The sequence below is a fragment of the Aegilops tauschii genome, chromosome 4 (genome assembly GCF_002575655.3).
Source record: "Aegilops tauschii subsp. strangulata cultivar AL8/78 chromosome 4, Aet v6.0, whole genome shotgun sequence".
Lineage (NCBI taxonomy): Eukaryota > Viridiplantae > Streptophyta > Magnoliopsida > Poales > Poaceae > Aegilops > Aegilops tauschii.
This window is the reverse complement of record NC_053038.3, coordinates 340153452-340162783: the sequence shown is the minus strand read 5'-3', so window position 1 is coordinate 340162783 and position 9332 is coordinate 340153452. Positions and strand designations below refer to the sequence as shown.

General features: G+C 43.5%; 1 non-coding gene across 2 annotated transcripts; it reads right to left on the bottom strand.

Moving 5' to 3' along the window:
* Window positions 1-595: 595 nt before the first annotated feature.
* LOC109733459 (uncharacterized) lies at window positions 596-3949 on the bottom strand. 2 transcript variants are annotated; one of them, XR_002225638.4, is made up of 6 exons: window positions 3797-3949; window positions 3481-3702; window positions 2745-3004; window positions 1965-2647; window positions 1425-1845; window positions 596-1332 (listed from the first exon to the last, which is right to left on the bottom strand). It is a non-coding gene; the product is annotated as an uncharacterized protein (transcript). The 2 variants fall into 2 exon arrangements; XR_002225639.4 differs by having other exon boundaries at window positions 2888-3004.
* Window positions 3950-9332: the final 5383 nt, after the last annotated feature.

Below are 9332 nucleotides of genomic sequence, written 5' to 3'. Positions count from 1 at the left end.
AATTTAGGTCAAGAGCTTCGCTTTGCAAAAAGAATCAGAGTTACGGAACTCAAGTTATGAACAAAAGAAGTTTGAATATGAATCTGAACAAATTTCAAAATTTGAAAATTTCAAAAAGTTGACGTGACAGGTTAACTGGATAGGTGAAAACAAGACGAAACTATAGACGCTGGTTTCATCTAATTTGGATGAATGAGTAAAAAGTTATGGCTATTTGAAAAATCAGAGTCAAGTTGTTTTACAGAAGAAAAATAGCTACGGCTAAAAGAATTCTAGGTCTAACATATAAATATAGAGAACGAATAAATATAGAAATTCGATATGGGTCATAATGCCATATAGTACTATTATCCCGGCAGTTGGTCCTCCTCAAGATCCACGCTCATGCAGGTAAAGGCCGACGTATTCACTTCGGGAATTCATTTCTGCACAGTGGCGAACGCGTTTGTCTGATATCATTTATGAGGCTCATCTGACTTGGTCCAGTACGGTCTTCGCTCCATGCGTTTTTCTTGGACCGACGTATACAGCACCTGAGCCGCCTGGATGGTGGTGTTTTAGTGCAGTTTCGTCAATGATAGCCGCGTGACACTCATTTATGTCCACCGGCGAGCTGGCCAACTTATTGGCTAGGAACACAAAGCAACATTTTTACAAGTTTTGTTACAACAGAATTTCTGGGTTAAATCTACACCGCATCACCGTCAACACCTTGGCCAGCAGCTCTGCCGCATGTGTTCTTCCTATTGCAGTTGCTGCACTTTGCTTCTTTTCTAGGCATTTTTGGGGCATCACCTCGTTGCGGGCAAGTCGTGCGCTTGTGCCCCTTAGTCTTGCAGATGCTGCAGAACCGACTCCTCTTCGTCATCCCCTCGTACGGAGCTTTGTCTCTACCGTTCGTCGGCCTCCCTGCCTTTCTCTTCTTACCGGGAGGCGCCAACTCGACAAGCGAATTGTCGTGCCCAGAAATCTTGTCTTCCTGATCTTCAATGCACTGAACTTAACCTCGTCTCCATTTCGCTGACCATTGCTGTTCACGCAATCTTCAAGTCCTAGGCCATCTCTCGCCATATCAAATGGTGCCATCAGGACCGGTGCTTGATTGAACAGAACCATCAGTGTTTCGTAAGCTTTCACACTAGCATCCCCTAGCCTCACCAACTCCAGCGCCTGAACATACATTTGGTTATGCCTGAATGTCAATGTGGTCGCACCAATGTTATCTCGCTGGTAGTGTTGCAGGTGTTCTGGTAGTATGTCACGAGCCTCTTTTGTCCATCTTTTTACTATATGCATTTTTGGTATCTCAGTCATCCCAAGATAATCCATCACCTGCAACGCATGAATATTTTTGTCAACAAATTGGGATTTTTACAAACATCGGCTTTGTGATTTGATCCAAAATGCAAAGTATAGTCAACAACCTTCAGTACATGGGCATGTGTTCAGACAGCCCACACTCGCACTCAAAGTGTTCACCATTGTCATGCATTCTCACCAGGAAAACAACTCTGCTCCATTTCTCCCGTTTATCAGGCCTAGTGTGTATCTCTTTGTACAATGCATCTTTTTCTAATTCCTGCACTCGGTACCTACCAGCCTCGTAAAGAATCAGCTGAAATTGCTCAAGCATGGACCTAGCGTACATCTTGCTTGCATCCAGTTCAATAGATGAGTTGGTTCGTACTACAACACCACCCTGCAAATCCTGCCTGAATTCATTCCTCTTGCCATATAGCGCTCCCAGACTTTCTTTTGCTTTCTTCACGACATGCAATTTGCACCAACGATGGACCGTATCCAGAAGGGTCTTCTTGATGGCTATCTCCATCACTCCGCACTGGTCTGGAATCCAGCAGAAAACATAACATTAATAACCTGCTGCTTCGCAACAAAAAATCACGGGGGCAAAAACAAAAATTTCAGAACAGATATGGGCATATGAGGCAGGGTAGATTACACACCTATCAGTATTGTTCTTGGGGCCACACCGCCCATCATCCTCACAAACTCCGTGAATACCCACTCAAAGCTTTCCACCTGCTCATCTCTGATCAGCACCCCCGCCAGCAATATGCTCTGGAAATGGTTCTTAACCCCTACAAACAGTCCAAATGGCATGTTGCACAAGTTCGTCCGATATGTGGTGTCGAATGTCACAAAATCACCGAAAAACTTGTACTTCAGCTTGCTATCCCCTGTTGCCCACATCAAATTCCTTATCTTACTTTCTCCATTAGGCTGCACCCTGAACAGGAATTCAGGGTCCTTCGCGCCCAGCTCATCGAAAACTTCGATTGTTTTCCTCACATCGTCATCTGCCTCGCCCCGACTTATTTGACCACACAAGTTCCAAAGCGATCTTTTCGTGAAAGGCGCATTTTCAACCGTGCCAAAGAACCCACCAATTATGGTGTACACCTTGCTGATGTTGATGTTGTTCTTCCGCAGGTTGCAAACCAGATCTCTAGTGTATGCATCAATGTGCCTGTGCGACTGTCAGTGCAACATCTCACCAAAATTAGGGGTCATCACCTGGTTATGCTTCACTTGATACTCTGTTATGTACCAGCCATTATCTGATGCCCTCAAAAGCCTAATCATTGCCGGACACTCAGGACCGTGTGTTCCCATGCAAGGGCTTCCCCTGTTCCACATCATTTAAAAAAAATAGATCAGTTCCTTTAGTGGAAAAGCATATTAATTCTACCCACAGACGATCACATAATGGCTAGTGCTTGTACCGAGCATCCACACACGATCTCCTGCATGGACTTCCTTTTGTCTGGATTCAGCCGACTTTTCCCGTATCTAATCCCAAAACCATGCTCCCACGAATATAAATTGTAAAAATCGTAAGCCTCTGTCAACGAGTCGAAGGTTGTACCCAATTCTGGCTTCACAACCTCCTCTCCGTCTGCAAAACCCCTGATTGTCTTCTCTAGCGCCCCCCATCCTTCCTGGGCATGGTGTTCGCTCTATCGGATTTGCGCCCACACGGACCCTGCACCACCGAGACATCAAGGTGAAATGTAAGGAGTAAAACATTTTTTTCAATACAAGGAGAACTCTCTCTGAACCACAATTTTATCCTACCACTTTTTTGGGGCCACACGTTTTGGTTACACAAAAGATAATTTTCGCCAAGATTATTTTCTATACGTAACTATATCGTCGCAGCCCAACAAATGATATAGGAATTCTTTAGTTTGGATGGCAAAGTCATATTCTTTTACCATCACCCCCTCTCAGGCTGAAACACACATTGGCTTTGTTTGATTTCTTGCTCACTCACCAAATTTAGCAGTTCACACCATAGAGCTAATTTTTCGACTTACGAACACTCTCCTAAAAAAATACAGCGCCGGTACTAAGGAAATTCATGTAAACAACACTGGAGGGGGCATCCACCACGAACTACCCATTTGTTTGGGTTGTCATCTATGAATTTCAGTCTACGGGGAATGATATGAGATGTACCTTCTTATCCAGCCGGCTGCCTTTGGATCAGGCTTTATTGCTGACTGACCGGACTCCGCTGGAGCGCTATCGCTGCTGCCTTCGTCCGGTGGCTGGCCGCAGTTATCTTGACCAGCAACAGAAGAACCAGGTACCCCAGCACGGCGCCAGCCGGCCCCCTCGCTAATCTCATCCTAGACGGACCCACTCGACGCCACGCCGCCGCCGGGAAAGATGGGCAACCTGAGATGCAAAACAGAACATGGACCGACATTCAGAAAAAATCGGTGGACCAGGTCGGGCGAACGGGAGGGAAGGTGGGGGAGGCCGTGGTCACCTGCACACCGGATCTACCAGGAAAACCTCGTCGGCAGCCACGGCGGTGGCCGCTTTCGTCGCCGCCCAGGACGCACCCGCCTCCATTCAGCGCCCCTTTCCGCTCTGTCCCAGCGGTCCAACTCCGCCAGCTCCCGTCCGTCGCAAATTTGACCTATAAACGAAATCAAATCACAGAATGAACTGTCCGTGAAACTATTTTACGCGGCTGACCCGTAACGCCTAGCTCTCAGGCGCTGCACTAGTACAACACCTGGGAGCTAGGCGTTGCACACTGACTTAGTAATTTTCTGACCAGACGGGTGCAACGCTGGCCGTGTAGTGCCTATCTGTGAGGCGTTGCACAGTGTAGTGTGGCGCCTTCGTGTCGGGCGTCACACAAAAAGGTCAGCCGCGTGAAATAGTTTCACGGATAGTTCATTCTGTGATTTGATTTCGTCTATAGGTCAAATTTGCCACACACGGGAGCTGGCGGAGTTGGACAATCCGACCCACGTGACCCCCCGTATTCGTACCGTATCCCGGCTCCGTGGGTGGCCCGCTCGCGAATTACGCCATTTTCTGGAGATCGCGCACATGGCATTCAATGCGCCGAACTGCCCTGATCTGCGCGGTTCAATGGGTAGTACAACTCATATCGACACTCTCCCAAGGCATAGAAAAGACGGCTTCGGAGTAAGGAGATAATTTGCAGAAGTCCCGCCGGAGAGGAGAAATATATTTTTCTTTAGTGAATATAGTCAAACCAAAATATTGATTTAACCTGAATCGGATGATTTTTGAAGGCTCTATGGGTCTATATTTATTGGTGGAAAAGAGGCTTAGAGGTCAAATGCTAGGCAATGTGGGACTAAACGTAGATGAAAAGGAAAGAAACAGACAAGAAAAGAGGCGGCTCGCATGGGCCTAAAGGCCTTCGGCCAGCCCCGCGCGCGTACGCTGCGGCTGGAGTTTTTTTTATTCGGTCAACAGAAAAAAAATCATTTCTGAAAAAAAATCTGGGGAAAGAATATGGCCGGTTGGGCCTGGTCCATATAGGAAAAAAATGATGGGGCGCTCGCTGTTACTATGATGCGCATATGGTCGGCAGTTAGTGATGGGCCACATGTCCAGTTCTTTTTTACTTTTAGACAAAACGGAAGGATAAGCAGAAAAAGAAAAGTAAAACGTATTTTTTTCCATAGGCATATTATATATCAAAATTTTCAGAATAATATTTCCTACAACATGAACTATTTTTCAAGTTTAAAGAAAATTCACAAAAGTCAAACCGTGCTACAGCTCTAATAAAATCCAATAAAAATCATTTTAAAAATACCAAAATGATTTCGAATTTATTTCTCTCCAATTTTCAATTGTAGGGAATCATGTTACCCTAATTTCCATATATTTTATTTTGGAGAAAATAATTTGAATAAAAACCAAATAACCCCAAATTGAAAATAATTCCAATGGGACTTTAAATTTAATTATTTTAAAACTTCCAACTCATATTTCATATGTTTTAAAGAAGTCATTTTATCTTCTCTCATGAAAATCATTGAGTCGCTTAAAGTTTCTGAATTTGAAAATAGTTCTAAATGAAATTCTAATATTTTCAAATACCCTTTTCATTTAATTAAATGGAAGAAGTCATATCATCTTCGCTCAAGGGTTTTGTGATGAAAAGAATTTGAATTCATGGAGATCATAAATGCAAAAAATGAAAGTTTGGGAAAGTCCTTTTATTCCCTCTCATTTAACTTTCAAAAAGTTTCGAATTTCACTCAATTTCACACAATCAATCAAACAATCAATCATAACTATCTATTTAATATAACATTCCAAAATTTAGAATTTTGGGATGTTACAAACCTACCACCCTTAAAATGAATCTCGTCCTCGAGATTCGGAGAGGCTAGCAAGAAATAGGTTAGGTTCGGGGTCTCCTCAAAAATCCATCAATCGTCTCCGGGGGTCTGGGGTGCTACCACCCTTAGAAGCATGGTTACGGTTCCATCAAAACTCATATACTCCATTCTTATTGTTTGACAGTGTCGGTCTTCTCAGATCTCGGGAAAATTCCTTCTCTGGGCTCTTCCGGTAGTGGCATAACCTTTTTCCTCAATTCCTGTGTCCTTTTCATCTTGGTACGGTCTTCCTGTGAATGGGTCTTCTTATCTAACGGGTCTGGCGCCAGTACTAAACAACTAATCGATATCTCATGGTGGTCAACAATTTGTTGTTTTTCCTGCAGAAAATGGGTCTGGGCTGAACCTCATCGTATATCCTGCGATTGGCATCAGCTGCCTTGTACAAGGGAAAATTGTCATACCATTCTAAGGCTTTAAAGGAAGTTTTGATCGTCGTCGCTCTACTATGGGTAAGTCACTCAGATTTACCATCCCATATAGCAAGGCGAATAATAAGAGTAAGTCGATATGGTGATCAATCCATCCCGCACCCAAATCATTACCCTGTATATGGTTTAGTGAATCTCGCATTCTAACACTCGGTCATCCTCACAAACATTGCAGAATTTCTCTTGTAGACGAACTAAGTTCGGATAAATCCATGGATTCTGCAACCCAAACAAACATCTATCGTTTCTTCACAACTCTCAGGTTTTACGTTACTCCTATAGGATCGTCTGTCGATAAAAGTCATATCTTCTTCCAGGGTTTTTCCTTCAGCAAGAGTGTGCTTGCTTCTTGGCAGGTCCTGGGGCATGTGGGTTATGGCCCACCTCATCACTTGTAAACCTTGAACTCATCATCGGGGCAACTGATCATTATTCTAACATCCAGCTTCCCAGCATTCTTAAAATCCATCCAATTGTATTATCCTTCTTCCTTCTATTGATACCAAACTAAGATGTGATTACTCAGGCTCATCATGGAGTTACAATTGCTCCATATTACCAACATTATACCTCCTTTATATCCAATAGTACTTCATACATTCATACTCTTGGGATACCCCACATATCGAGACAAAGTCGTACTTATTTTGTCCGAAGTCCACTTCGTGGAATATCCTCATCCTTTCCAGGGGTCAAGTGCCCTCACAGGGTACTACCACCCTTGAAATGCAAAAATTCTTCTAGTGACCATATTTCTCATATCCTCGAAAATGGTCAAAATCTTTCTTCACAGAGTAACAACTCATAAAAATCGAAATCAGTACCAACGGTGCTAACTTTATTGATTCTCCAATGATTACAATCTCTTGCTTTTCCATTACATGCCTCAACTCATCGCCTCAATATAAAGGAAAATGTTCTCACTACTACTACTATACTTCTCACAAGCACAACTAATTATCACAAGCCTCCTTCTCCTTGGGACAATCTCTGGCAATGTGCCCTGCTTCATCACAACGGAAACATATTACTTCTGACAAGTCTCGAGGTTTCCTTGTGATTATATAGCCTCCTGGTGTCTTCATCTTCCCTTTTGGGCAATCATTGAAGTAGTGTCCTGAATTTTTGCACCTGAAACATGTGATATGACTCAGGTCCTTCTTTGTAGAAATTGGGTTGTTTCTGGGATCCAATCTATTTCTCTTTCTAGGCTTTTCCGTACCAATTAGGGCTTCTATTTCCTGTGGGTCATACTCTACTTCCTCTGTCGGGAATTCTACTAAATCCCCATTCAGACAATTCTGGGAGATGTGTCCTTCTTCTCTACATGAATAGCATAACTTGGTGCAAGGTTTAATTGGTTCTTCCTTGGGTGTGTCCTCCACCTCTTTCTCCATCACAGGTTCTTCTAAAATTTCCATGAGGGATCCTTTCCTTACTTCTTTCTTCTGCTGGATGGTTCGTTGTACCATGGGTAAATGTGACACTGAGCAGGGTAGTGGGTAGTCCCTTCACACAAGAAACAAGTGATTTGCCTAGTTGGGCATTCTTCAGCTCTGTGACTTCCTTCACAATTAGGGCATTCATCCTTGTGTTCTTTATGGGTGTGTCTGATTTCTCCACAAATCTTGCGTGCGCAAGGTTTCTTCATATTATTTCCATAAGGCCTCAACTTCTGGGACACAAGACGAGATCTTTGCAGAGTCGACTTAAATTCTTTCCAAGTGGTTACTCCTTGCCATCCATTGATGGTTTGGTACATCCTCCACCAAGTAGCAGCACCTCTTTCAAAGCACTGAAGAGCGTGTTGGGTCAAATCCTTTTCGACTATAGGGTTATTCTTCATGTGATCCTCCATGTTCTGAATCCATCGGTCTGTCTCCAATTGACTCATCGATTCAGAAAATATAAGCTCATCTCCATTCGTCCTCTATTGGGTCCATGGGTTTGGGGTGGGATAAGAGAGATAGAGAGGGATACACACAATACAAACAAAAGTTTTGAAAATACAAAATTTTGATTGTGGTTGTCGGAACATCACACAAATGACAGCTCACAATCGTCGCATCTAACGTAGGTATATAACAGGGGTTTGGTCTTCTAATGGTCAATAAATCTTCAAAGTCGCCAAACTCTTCAAGTCTTGTTCATGCCTCCAATGGCTTCTTCCGATCGTGCTTGTCCTCTCAAGTTCTTTGACCAGATCATCTCTGTTGATGCGAATTTTCTCATGACGTCCTTTAATATTCTGGAGTTGCGTTCCAACCTTCAGGGTTTCAACATCCTTGGCATGAGCCATGGTACTACTGTCCTTCAGTTCTTGACAGTTCTCTTGTATCTCGAGGTTTTGCTCCTCCAGCTTGGCTACTTTTAGCTTCTGGGTCCTGAGTTCTTCAGGAAATACTTCTTTGTCAAATACAGCTTCCTAAAGGTCCACCCTAAACTTATTGATGTAATACTCCAGATCCCGGTGATACACCAGCTAAGGTTAACACTTCATCTTTTGCTGATAGGTGCTCCGTCAGCCTTCTACCATCCAAATCCTCCCGAAGAAATGCATGCTTAAATCAGCAGGGTGACACTAGCATAAGCGGGCAATAACACCATGGTTAGCCGTGTCTATGCCCATGTTACTGCCATGAGCTTTCATTCCATAATTGATATCTCCTGTCTTAGGGTTGTCTTGACAAAATCTTTGAGTTCTAATGCTCCATGTTCCGGTCTTTCTCCGACACACCTTGATCTCGGGTATTGGCAGCTTCAAGGGTCTGACACGTTCCATAAGGGTAACCTTCTTATGTCATACCAATCTGGAATTTCTTCGGAGCCTTCAGATTCTCCTAGTCTTCGGAGTCTTCAACAGTTGTAGTTTCCATTATTCAGATGCACGGTAAAATCCTCTTTGTTCCGAAGTGGTCTTAGTTGTCCGATATCTTGTACTCCTTGAAGTGGTCTCATTAGTCGAATCTTCGTGTGGTCAAAAGGGGAAACGGGGTATGGTCTAACTAAAAGGGAAATTTGATAAAGCTCAAAAAAGAAGAGAGGTAAGAGATCTTTTTGAAAATAAAGTTTTAGAGAAAAATCTTTTCCTATGGGCTTGTCAGTTTCTAGGGGTCACGTCCTACAGTTAACATGTGCTCTGATACCATCTTGTAGCGACCCGACCTCAGACGGTCAAGTCTCTGTGCTTAAGTGT